At 39.8% G+C, this 12281-nt stretch overlaps 1 protein-coding gene and 1 pseudogene across 15 annotated transcripts in view; one reads left to right on the top strand and one right to left on the bottom strand.

Annotated features, from left to right (window-relative positions):
- The window catches only part of FUT8 (fucosyltransferase 8), a 452301-nt gene that overhangs the window by 189351 nt on the left and 250669 nt on the right, over positions 1-12281 (top strand). The window contains exon 1 of one of the 15 annotated variants that reach the window (XM_088839529.1): positions 10627-10650. The exons of the other annotated variants lie outside the window; for them this stretch is intronic. The gene's annotated coding sequence lies outside the window, so the exon portion shown is untranslated. Of the gene's footprint in view, positions 1-10626; positions 10651-12281 lie in introns of those variants that run through there. 15 annotated transcript variants of the gene reach the window in all.
- The window catches only part of LOC148776414 (UDP-GalNAc:beta-1,3-N-acetylgalactosaminyltransferase 1-like), a 79976-nt pseudogene that overhangs the window by 25173 nt on the left and 42522 nt on the right, over positions 1-12281 (bottom strand).

Genomic DNA, 12281 nt, shown 5'->3' with positions numbered 1-12281 from the left:
GTTCCTGACTTGGAATATGGTATAGACAGTTATGGAATAGGTAAGTCTTACTTAAAAATTATTTATTACTTCCTGTGCCACCAAATAGTACTAGTGCTTCATAATACAGATACAGTCTTAAAAATCCTAGGAGAGTTATCTTTTGGTGATAGTTTAATTTATTGATACACTGTGTAGTTTTGAGGTTTTAAGAAAGTGCTACTTTTTTAAATGAGAAAAGAGATGGCTTAAAAACAAGTTTCTTTTAAACACCAGTAAATTACTTGACAGTTTGATTTATTGTGATTGAAAGGGTTTTTAGTTGATCTAATTTTAGATTCTAGAGAATGCTTTACAAAAACACCTGGTTAGTCAGTACAGTGGTGGACTTTCCTGGTGGTCCAGTGGTTAAGACTGTGCTTCCACTGCAGGGGGGCATGGATTGGATCCCTAATCGGGAAAGTTCTACATGCTTCGGGGTACAGCCAAAAAAAATTAATACAGTGGCATTTTTCATACATATTGTTAAAAATCAGAATTTGTGGAGTGATAGTGTTATACACTGACACTTTATCAAGGAGACTGTATAATTAGGCAGCGTCTAGGCAGCGTCACATAAGCTTTTCCTGATCACTCAGACTAAATATCTTGTAACTTTTTGTCATATTATCTTATGTATAACACTCTTGTTTCCCTTGTGTATATATGTGTGTGTGTGTGTGTGTATTTGTATTTAGTGATTATTTTCATGCTGGAATGAAAATTCAATGAGAAACCTTTTCTTCTTTTTCATGAAAACCTTTATTAAGTGCCTAAATGCACATGGCCTGAACTATGTATGTGCAGTTTAAGGCCTGAGTGTTTGGCTGATGCCAGGAAAACTGTTGGCCTTTATCCTGTTTGCAGAACGTCTATTGTTCATAGTTGGGTCAGTCCTATGGCATGCAAAGGAGAAGATAAATATCCCAAAGCAAGATTATGCTGAAGTGGAATAATACTGGGGTGTGGACACTGAGCCATCCTTTCTAGTTAACCCCTTAGGATATAACCTGAACACCTGAATAGCTTCTGACTCATAGTGGGTGGTCAATAAGTATTTGATGGTGGATGGAGGATTTTCTTTTCTCTTTCTTTTTTATTTTTTGAGGGAGGAGTAGCAGGGTCAGATTTGAATGCAATATAAATAACTTGAATTCATTTTCATAAAGACTGTGCCAGGAAAATATTTCTGCTTACTAAAGAATACATTTAGCAATTTAAAAATGAAGAATTAAGAACTCCTTAGTTTTAAGGCTTGCTGATTTTCATCATTGTAACTGTTAAAGGAAAATATAAATTGTGATCATTAAATTGAGAATTCAAGAGAAATTTTGGTTGGTGAAGTGATAATACATTTGTGATAAAAGTTATAAACACAATTAAAATTTTAGAAAAACTTGAATACCATGAAATCACTAAAAAAAAAATTAAAGGAAAAATCTCTGAAGCAGACCTTTATTCTAGAATCTGGAGGAGAAAAGAAGTATGAAGTAGACTTTAAATAGGATAAAGATTGCCAGAGCAGGCCAATCTGAGGCTAAATGTTGTCAGCCAGGAAAAATACCCTAGAACAGATGTTAGATGGAGGAACCCAGAAGTATAACCTGCAAGCTGCTGTTGAATTAGATTGTGTTGGATCCATCATGGACTCTCCTGTTCAGTGCAACCTTCTACGTCCAATACAGTGTCTGGCACTTAGTATTTTCTGCATATAAATTTTTCCTGAGAACTGCATTAATATGTAGGTAGTAAATTCCTGAGAGCAGATTTCAGACATTTTATAAATATCTTTAATGCCAGATTGTGGTAGATTTTTAGCTATATATAATTTTTAAAAAATTCTTTTAACATTTTAGGGCAAAGGATTGGAACTTGTGCCTATGGCTCTTGCTAATACAGTTGACCCTTGAACAATGCAGGGGTCAGCAGCACTGACTGTTCCCTCCCCGTAAATATCGTAAATTTACATTGTCTGTTTACAAGATAAACCTAAATTGTCTGTCAGATACTAAGACTAGACATCAGAAATGAAAAGATAATATGAAAAAGAAATTCATATTTATAGCTATAACAGTTCATGCACTGATAACAAGGAGGTAGCAATATGATTGCTTTATTATAGCCTAGTATAATTGATATGATTGCTTTGTAGTAGCCTAACCTTACACTAATGAATGAATCATTATAAAATTTTTATGGCATGCAGTGTTTCAGTCCTATTCATAATACAGTATTAGAAGCATTGTTACATTAAAAACACCCCACTTACTTGTGATGATAAGCAGTTTCTCCAATGTTGAGAGAGCGTTTTGCTCTATGGTAATGTAATTCTTTGAAAGCAAAGTTATAAAAAAGTAAGAAAACAAATACATTATTAATTTTGAATACCACTTACCTTATGCCTGTATAAGAACAGGCTATCCACTTCAAGGCTATCCACTTGGTTGCAAGTTTTGCATTTGATGTTCTACCCAGTGAATACTTGGGTGATGATAATACAAAAAAATCTCATACAGTTCTTGCTGTGTAGTTACTAAAATTTTCAAAGGAAGACCATACATATGCATTAGATGAGTTTGTTAACTGTACAGCATGATTAGTTAGCATTTACTATTTAAGTGGAAGTGGATCATAAAAAAGGTCTTCATCCTTGTTGTCTTCACATTGAGTAGGCTGATGAGGAAGAGGAAGATAAGAAGTTAGTCTTGCTGTCTCAGGGGAGGCAGAGGTGGAGGAGTTAGAAGGGGAACAGGAGTGGCAGGCACTTGGTATAACTTTATGGAGATATTTCATAATTTCTATCTTTTTTGCTTTTTCATTTTTCTGAAACTTGCTGTTTGGTACCCATCTTCCTCCCATTTTGGGAAGATTCCGCTGGAGAAGGGAATGGCTACCTACTGCAGCATTCTGGCCTGGAGAATTCCATGGACAGTATAGTCCGTGGGGTCGCAAAGAATTGGACATAACTGAGAGACTTTCCCTTTCCCTTTCCTACCATTTGCTAGACGGACCTTGGTTGGCAAAGTAATGTCTCTGCTTTTTAATATGCTATCTAGGTTGGTTATAACTTTCCTTCCAAGGAGTAAGTATCTTTTAATTTCATGGCTGCAGTCAGCATCCACAGTGATTTTGGAGCCCAAAAAAATAAAGTCTGACACTGTTTCCACTGTTTCCCCATCTATTTCCCACAAAGTGATGGGACCAAATGGCATGATCTTAGTTTTCTGAATGTTGAGCTTCAACCCAACCTTTTCACTTTCCTCTTTCACTTTCATCAAGAGGCTTTTGAGTTCCTCTTCACTTTCTGCCATAAGGGTGGTGTCATCTGCATATCTGAGGTTATTGATATTTCTCCCGGCAGTCTTGATTCCAGCTTGTGCTTCTTCCAGCCCAGCGTTCCTCATGATGTACTCTGCATAGAAGTTAAATAAGCAGGGTGACAATATACAACCTTGACGTACTCCTTTTCCTATTTGGAACCAGTCTGTTGTTCCATGTCCAGTTCTAACTGTTGCTTTCTGACCTGCATACAGGTTTCTCAAGAGGCAGGTCAGATGGTCTGGTATTCCCATCTCTTTCAGAATGTTTCACAGTTTATTGTGATCCACACAGTCAAAGGCTTTGGCATAGTCCTATGGTTTTTCCCGTGGTCATGTATGGATGTGAGAGTTGGACTGCAATTGCTTGTTAGATCTTAGTAAATAAAGTTCCACAGGATTTAATTGCCCTGCTAAATAAATCTGTATTACTTAGTTATATAAAGTTACGACGATTGAATAAAGGGGTGAGGAATGAGTCATCAAAGCTTTTCTCTTGCAGTTACTGTTTTCAAACTTGTGTGTGTGTTGGTAGCAATGAAAAAATCACTTAGTCCTCGATGAACCTAAGAAAATACCTGAAATCTTAAATTGTTTGTGTCTTCATGGAGTAAAAGAAGTTGATTAAATTGCCCTTTCACAAGTGTAAATAAGAAAAGGATTTAGTCCTGATTTTCTTCTAGGCTTCTATTTCATTTACAGTTTTTTTAAATACTCCCTTCATTATATCCTAAAAATCGATGAGTATACTTGATATGTTAATGTGCCCCTCCACTCAAAAAGCTACATTAAATCAGTGTGGTGCTTTTAATCAGGAATATAATATTAATTTGTTGTTCAGTTGCTCAGTCGTGTCTTACTCATTGCTATCCTCTGTCATCCCCTTCTCCTTCTGACTTCTGCCTTTCCCAGCATCAGGGTCTTTTCCAATGAGTTGGCTGTTTGCATCTGGTGGCCAGAGTATTGGAATTTTAGCATCAGTCCTTCCAATGAATATTCAGAGTTAATTTCCTTTGGGATTGACTGGTTGATCTACTTGCTGTCCACGGGACTCTCAAGAGTCTTCTAACACAACAGTTTGAAAGCATCAAATATTATGATATTAATAGTTTAATGTTATGTCAACTAAAACAATCTTCCCTGAGAGGGAGAGTTTTGAAATTTACCACATAGTGATTATGCTTATGAAAGAATAAATATGAGATTAATCCTGTTATCAATGCTTGTGCTAATTAAAACCAAATTATACATATTAGTAAGAGATATAGTAAATACTAGATTAAACCATTTTAACAAGAACAAGAAGAATAAAATAAGTTAAGGCTAAGATACTGCCAGAGGTGGGATTGTTTGAAAGGTCCAGGCTGTGAGTGCTATAAGAGGATTATGTGTTTTCTGCACATTATTTGTCCTGTAAGAGGTTGTTAGTTCAGTTAGTTAGTTCAGTTGCTCAGTCGTGTCCGACTCTCTGCGACCCCATAAATCACAGCATGCCAGGCCTCCCTGTCCATCACCAACTTCCGGAGTTCACTCAAACTCATGTCCATAGAGTCGGGAATGCCATCCAGCCATCTCATTCTCTGTTGTCCCCTTCTCCTCCCGCCCCCAACCTTTCCCAGCATCAGAGTCTTTTCCAGTGAGTCAACTCGTCACATGAGGTGGCCAATGTATTGCAGTTTCAGCTTTAGCATCAGTCCTTCCAATGAACACCCAGGATTGATCTCCTTTAGAATGGACTGGTTGGATCTCCTTGCAGTCCAAGGGGCTCTCAAGAGTCTTTTCCAACACCACAGTTCAAAGGCATCAATTCTTCGGCGATCAGCTTTCTTCACAGTCCAACTCTCACATCCATACATGACCACAGGAAAAACCATAGCCTTGACTAGACGGACCTTGGTTGGCAAAGTAATGTCTCTGCTTTTTAACATGCTATCTAGGTTGGTCATAACTTTCCTTCCAAGGAGTAAGCGTCTTTTAATTTCATGGCTGCAGTCAGCATCTGCAGTGATTTTGGAGCCCAAAAAAATAAAGTCTGACACTGTTTCCACTGTTTCCCCTTCTATTTGCCATGAAGTGATGGGACCAGATGCCATGATCTTAGTTTTCTGAATGTTGAGCTTCAAGCCAACCTTTTCACTCTCCTCTTTCACTTTCATCAAGAGGCTTTTGAGTTCCTCCTCACTTTCTTCCATAAGGGTGGTGTCATCTGCATATCTGAGGTTATTGATATTTCTCCCGGCAATCTTGATTCCAGCTTGTGCTTCTTCCAGCCCAGCGTTCCTCATGATGTACTCTGCATAGAAATTAAATAAGCAGGGTGATAATATACAATCTTGACGTACTCCTTTTCCTATTTGGAACCAGTCTGTTGTTCCATGTCCTGTTCTAACTGTTGCTTCCTGACCTGCATACAGGTTTCTCAAGAGGCAGGTCAGGTTGTCTGGTATTCCCATCTCTTTCAGAATGTTCCACAGTTTATTGTGATCCTCACAGTCAAAGGCTTTGGCATAGTCAATGAAGCAGAAATAGATGGTTTTCTGGAACTCTCTTGCTTTCCCCGTGATCCAGCGGATGTTGGCAATTTGATCTCTGGTGCCTCTGCCTTTTCTAAACCCTACTTGAACATCTGGGAGTTCACGATTCACATATTGCTGAAGCCTGGCTTGAAGAATTTTGAGCATGACTTTACTAGCATGTGAGATGAGTGCAATTGTGTGGTAGTTTGAGCATTCTTTGGCATTGCCTTTCTTTGGGATTGGAATGAAGACTGACCTTTTCCAGTCCTGTGGCCACTGCTGACTTTTCAGAATTTGCTGGCATATTGAGTGCAGCACTTTCACAGCATCATCTTTCAAGATTTGAAATAGCTCAACTGGAATTCCATCACCTCCACTACTCTGTTCGTAGTGATGCTTTCTAAGGCCCACTTGACTTCACATTCCAAGATGTCTGGCTCTAGGTCAGTGATCACTTTATCGTGACTATCTTGGTCGTGAAGATCTTTTTTGTACAGTTCTTCTGTGTATTCTTGCCACCTCTTGTTAATATCTTCTGCTTCTGTTAGGTCCATACCATTTCTGTCCTTTATCGAGCCCATCTTTGCATGAAATGTTTCCTTGGAATCTCTAATTTTATTGAAGAGATCTCTTGTTTTTCCTATTCTGTTGTTTTCCTCTATTTCTTTGCATTGATCACTGAGGAAGGCTTTCTTATCTCTCCTTGCTATTCTTTGGAATTCTGCATTCAGATGCTTATATCTTTCCTTTTCTCCTTTGCTTTTCGCTTCTCTTCTTTTCCCAGCTATTTGTAAGGCCTCCTCAGACAGCCATTTTGCTTTTTTGCATTTCTTCTCCATGGGGATGGTCTTGGTCCCTGTCTCCTGTACAATGTCACGAACCTCCGTCCAGAGTTCATCAGGCACTCTGTCTATCAGATCTAGTCCCTTAAATCTATTTCTCACTTCCCCTGTATAATCATAAGGGATTTGATTTAGGTCATATCTGAATGGTCTAGTGGTTTTCCCTGCTTTCTTCAATTTAAGTCTGAATTTGGCAATAAGGAGTTCATGATCTGAGCCACAGTCAGCTCCTGGTCTTGTTTTTGCTAACTGTATAGAGCTTCTCCATCTTTGGCTGCAAAGAACATAATCAATCTGATTTCAGCGTTGACCATCTGGTGATGTCCGTGTGTGGAGTCTTCTCTTGTGTTGTTGGAAGAGGGTGTTTGCTATGACCAGTGCGTTCTCTTGACAAAAGTCTATTAGCTTTTGCCCTGCTTCATTCCGTGCTCCAAGGCCAAATTTGCCTGTTACTCCAGGTGTTTCTTGACTTCCTACTTTTGCATTCCAGTCCCCTGTAATGAAAAGGACATCTTTTTTGGGTGTTAGTTCTAAAAGGTCTTGTAGGTCTTCATAGCACCGTTCAACTTCGGCTTCTTCAGCGTTATTGGTTGGGGCATAGGCCTGGATTACTGTAATATTGAATGGTTTGCCTTGGAAACGAACAGAAATCATTCTTTCGTTTTTAAGATTGCCTCCAAGTACTGCATTTCGGACTCTTTTGTTGACCATGATGGCTACTCCATTTCTTCTAAGGGATTCCTGCCCACAGTAGTAGATATAATGGTCATCTGAGTTAAATTCACCCATTCCAGTCCATTTTAATTCACTGATTCCTAGAATGTCTTTGTTCACTCTTGCCATCTCCTGTTTGACCACTTCCAATTTGCCTTGATTCATGAACCTAACATTCCAGGTTCCTATGCAATATTGCTCTTTACAGCACCGGACCTTGCTTCTATCACCGGTCACATCCACAACTGGGTATTGGTTTTGCTTTTGCTCCATCCCTTTATTCCTTCTAGAGTTATTTCTCCACTGATCTCCAGTAGCATACTGGGCACCTACCGACCTGGGGAATCCTCATTCAGTATCCTATCATTTTGCCCTTTGATACTGTTCATGGGGTTCTCAAGGCAAGTATACTGAAGTGGTTTGCTATTGGTAGTCAGTACATAATGAGTGATAAGTAACTGCTAGTTTATTAGCAGAGGGATTTCAGAGAATGTCCGGGAAGGAACAGAGGAACAGGAAACAGAGGGTTATTCGAGCTGTTAATTGCCAGGAACCAGAGATTATATAAACAAGTGCTGTCTAATATGGTAGCCAACAGCCATATGTGTCTGTTTACAGTTTGAAAATTTTAAATTTAATTTTTCAGTTTCACTAGCCATATTTCAGGTTCTCTGTGGCCACTAAAGCTAGTGGTATGTATATTCAGTACCATATTGAAAAAAAAATATATAGAACACTTCCTCATTGTAGATATAGCTGATATAGACATTTTCTCAAAGATTTTGATGATCCAGATAATCATAGTTTTTAAGATAAGATTCTTAGGATTTTTTAGTTTAATATTTGTACTGTGAAATTTATTTTTTCAGTTTTATCATGGATACTCCACTAATTTTTAATTGTTATTTTGTATTTTTAAATGTTATTTTAATCTAATTTTGAGAATAGTTCCCATTTATAATATAAATTAATGGAAAAAATTTGAAATGGTAACTGAAACTTGTCCTTCCAGGCAACGAAAAGCATCAATTCTGTTAAATAAGGTAATGAATACTGCTGCTGCTGCTGCTAAGTCGCTTCAGTCGTGTCCGACTCTGTGCGACCCCATAGACGGCAGCCCACCAGGCTCCCCCATCCCTGGGATTCTCCTAGCAAGAACATTGGAGTGGGTTGCCATTTCCTTCTCCAATGTGTGAAAGTGAAAAGTGAAAGTGAAGTCGCTCAGTCGTGTCCGACCCTTAGCGACCCCATGGACTGCAGCCTACCAGGCTCCTCCATCCATGGCATTTTCCAGGCAAGAGTACTGGAGTGGCTTGCCATTGCCTTCTCTGAAGGTAATGAATACAACAGTGAAAATTCCTTTTAAGGTTTTTTACTGTCAGTATTTTAGGAATATGGAACTTTAAAAAATCACTTCTTGTTCTTTTGGTTAAATATGATAATGTATTTTTCACTGTAGTGCCAGGCTTACAAAAGTTTCTGATTAGGTGTTAGTTCTTTCAATACATGCATTCATTCACTGGGTCATGGATCCAAAACCAGATGATCATAAGATTTCCCTGAGAAGCTTTTTAAAAATACAGATATCCGTAACATTTGGCCTAAGTATTATACATAGCATGTGTGTTAGTATACAGAAGGATTTTGTCTAATTTTTCCTTAGCATTAACTCCTTGAGAGAGAATTGTTGGCTCAAATGATTTAATCATTTGAGATTGATTCACAGAAACAAATCCCTTCAGAAAGTTTGTATCAATTTACAAACTTTCCCTCACATTTTCTTTTTTTTTTTTTTCCAATTTTATTTATTTTTTTCAAGTTGAACAGACTAAATTTCTTTAAACAAACTTACTTATACTCCAGAGTCCTTTAAAAACTTAATAGCATTTATACATTGAAGGTATTTGATTTTCTTGTAACTAGCACTTCAAATGCAACAAGCATTTGAAGCAACAAGCATTTGACCCAACAAGTAATACTTTCTACAGTTCATAACTTTTATAAATAAAATAAATTAAATGTACAGTGAATAAGTTCTCTGAAATATTTCAATATTTCTGCAGGTTTAGTAACATTGTAAAATACATTTCAACTAAAATTCACAAATCTAAAAACCTGTTAGGCATTTTTAGGCGTTTTAAGATGGAAATGAAGACCAATGTTACATCGTAATATGCCAATTACAAATAGTACTTCAAATAGCAAATACTACAGTTTGTCCCAAACTTTAAAAACTATTCATGAACTCAACACTGAACTATTGATGGCTATGAGAATTGTTTCCTAGCCTTTTTGAAAATTTCAACCCATTTACGTTTAAGGTAATTATTGATAAGTACGATCCCGTAGCCATTTTCTTTATTGCTTTGGGTTCAAGTTTATACACTCTTTCTGTGTATCCTGTCTATAGAAGATCCTTTAGCATTTGTTGGAGAGCTGGTTTGGTGATGCTGAATTCCCTCAGCTTTTGCTTGTCTGTAAAGCTTTTGATTTCTCCTTCATATTTGAATGAGATCCTTGCTGGGTATAGTAATCTGGGCTGTAGGGTATTTTCTTTCATCACTTTAAGTATGTCTTGCCACTCCCTTCTGGCCTGAAGAGTTTCTGTTGAAAGATCAGCTGTTATCCTTATGGGAATCCCCTTGTGTGTTATTTGCTGCTTTTCCCTTGCTGCTTTTAATATTTGTTCTTTGTGTTTGATCTTTGTTAATTTGATTAATATGTGTCTTGGAGTATTTCGCCTTGGGTTTATCCTGTTGGGGACTCTCTGGGTTTCTTGGACTTGGGTGATTATTTCTTTCCCCATTTTAGGGAAGTTTTCAACTATTATCTCCTCAAGTATTCTCTCATGGTCTTTCTTTTTGTCTTCTTCTTCTGGGACTCCTATGATTCGAATGTTGGAGCGTTTAACATTGTCCCAGAGGACTCTAATATTGTCCTCATTTCTTTTAATTTGTTTTTCTTTTTTCCTCTCTGTTTCATTTATTTCTACAATTCTATCTTCTAGTTCGCTTATCCTGTCTTCTGCCTCTGTTATTCTACTGTTTGTTCCCTCCAGAGTGTTTCTGATCTCATCTATTGCATTATTCATTGTATATTGACTCTTTTTTATTTCTTCTAAGTCCTTATTAAATCTTTCTTCCATCTTCTCAATCCTTTTCTCCAGGTTATTTATCTGTAACTCCATTTTGCTTTCAAGATTTTGAATCATTTTCACCATCAAAATTTGAAATCCTTTATCAGGTAAATTCCCTATATCTTCTTCTTTTGTTTGTGTTGGTGGGCATTTATCTTGTTCCTTTACTTGCTGGGTATTTCTCTGCCTCTTCATCTTGCTCATATTGCTTTGCTTGGGGTGGCCTTTCCCTCTCCTTGCAGTTTGTGGAGTTCTCTTTATTACGTAGTTTCTTCGCTGTGTGTGGGGTTGGACGGGTGACTTGTCCGGGTTCCCTGGTTAGGGAAGCATGTGTCGGTGTTCTGGTGGGTGGAGCTGGATTTCTTCTCTCTCCTTTAGAAGACAATGGGCTGCTTTTCTGGGAGCCTGATGTCCTCTGCCAGTATTCAGAAGTTGTTTTGTGGACTTTACTCTGCGTTCAAATGATCTTTTGATGAATTTGTGGGGGAGAAAGTGGTCTTTCCATCTTATCCCTCTGCCATCTTGTTCCTTCCTCCCCAGAACACTGGATTCTTATATTCCACTTGGCCGTGGAGTATCTCTTCCCAGCTGCTCCAGCAAGGCGCAGCCGCTGTACCTTACCTTGGAGGAGGGGTATCTCCTCAAGGCCGCGCCTCCTGCTTTGAATGTAGATCAGCTCCTCTCGGCCCTCCAGTGCCCAAGCAGCCACCGCCTCCTGGACGTGGTACAGCTCCTCTCGGCCACCGCCCTAACCCTGGGCGCGGGGCAGCTCCTCTCAGCCCCGATTCTGCACGTGGTTGGTTGCGCCGGAGCCGGGCGTCTCCCGCGTCTGCGCCGCCGGAGCCGGGCGTCTCCCGCGTCTGCGCCGCCGGAGCCGGGCGTCTCCCGCGTCTGCGCCGCCGGAGCCGGGCGTCTCCCGCGTCTGCGCCGCCGGAGCCGGGCGTCTCCCGCGTCTGCGCCGCCGGAGCCGGGCGTCTCCCGCGTCTGCGCCGCCGGAGCCGGGCGTCTCCCGCGTCTGCGCCGCCGGAGCCGGGCGTCTCCCGCGTCTGCGCCGCCGGAGCCGGGCGTCTCCCGCGTCTGCGCCGCCGGAGCCGGGCGTCTCCCGCGTCTGCGCCGCCGGAGCCGGGCGTCTCCCGCGTCTGCGCCGCCGGAGCCGGGCGTCTCCCGCGTCTGCGCCGCCGGAGCCGGGCGTCTCCCGCGTCTGCGCCGCCGGAGCCGGGCGTCTCCCGCGTCTGCGCCTGCGCCGCCGGCTCACATTTTCTCTACACTGGGTGTTATTGAACTTTTAAAATTTCTCAGTGGATGAAAAGGATCTCTTATTTTAGTCTATTTCTTTGTCTATGAGTGAGAGTCAATATTTCTCATAAGTTTTTTTGAAATGGATTTATCTTTATTCCTCCTTCTTTTTAAAAATATATTTTGGTGAATTGTCTGTTTTTGATATCTGTTCTCTCATAAACCTAAAATTCTTAGCTTTGGTAATCAGTAAATTGAATGATAGGGCTTAGAAGGCAACACCTAAAAACAAGAATTGCCATCTGGAAGATGAGGTGATTTAGATTACTATGCAAATATGGCCATGATGTTAAATATGTCACGTATCTGCAGGATTCTTTTACATATTTCAGTATATTCTCTCATAAATGATGTTTCAGGAGTGATCATTTTCAGTGTGAGTGTTGGGGAATTGGATTCAAATTTTCTAGTATGAAGAAATCAGATATTTTGCTACAATCAA

This window comes from Moschus berezovskii, chromosome 9, assembly GCF_049115385.1.
Source record: "Moschus berezovskii isolate FMDL1 chromosome 9, NW_MosBer_1.0, whole genome shotgun sequence".
Classification (NCBI taxonomy): Eukaryota; Metazoa; Chordata; class Mammalia; order Artiodactyla; family Moschidae; genus Moschus; species Moschus berezovskii.
Note: the sequence above shows the minus strand (reverse complement) of the source record. Positions and strands in the feature narration are given on the sequence as shown.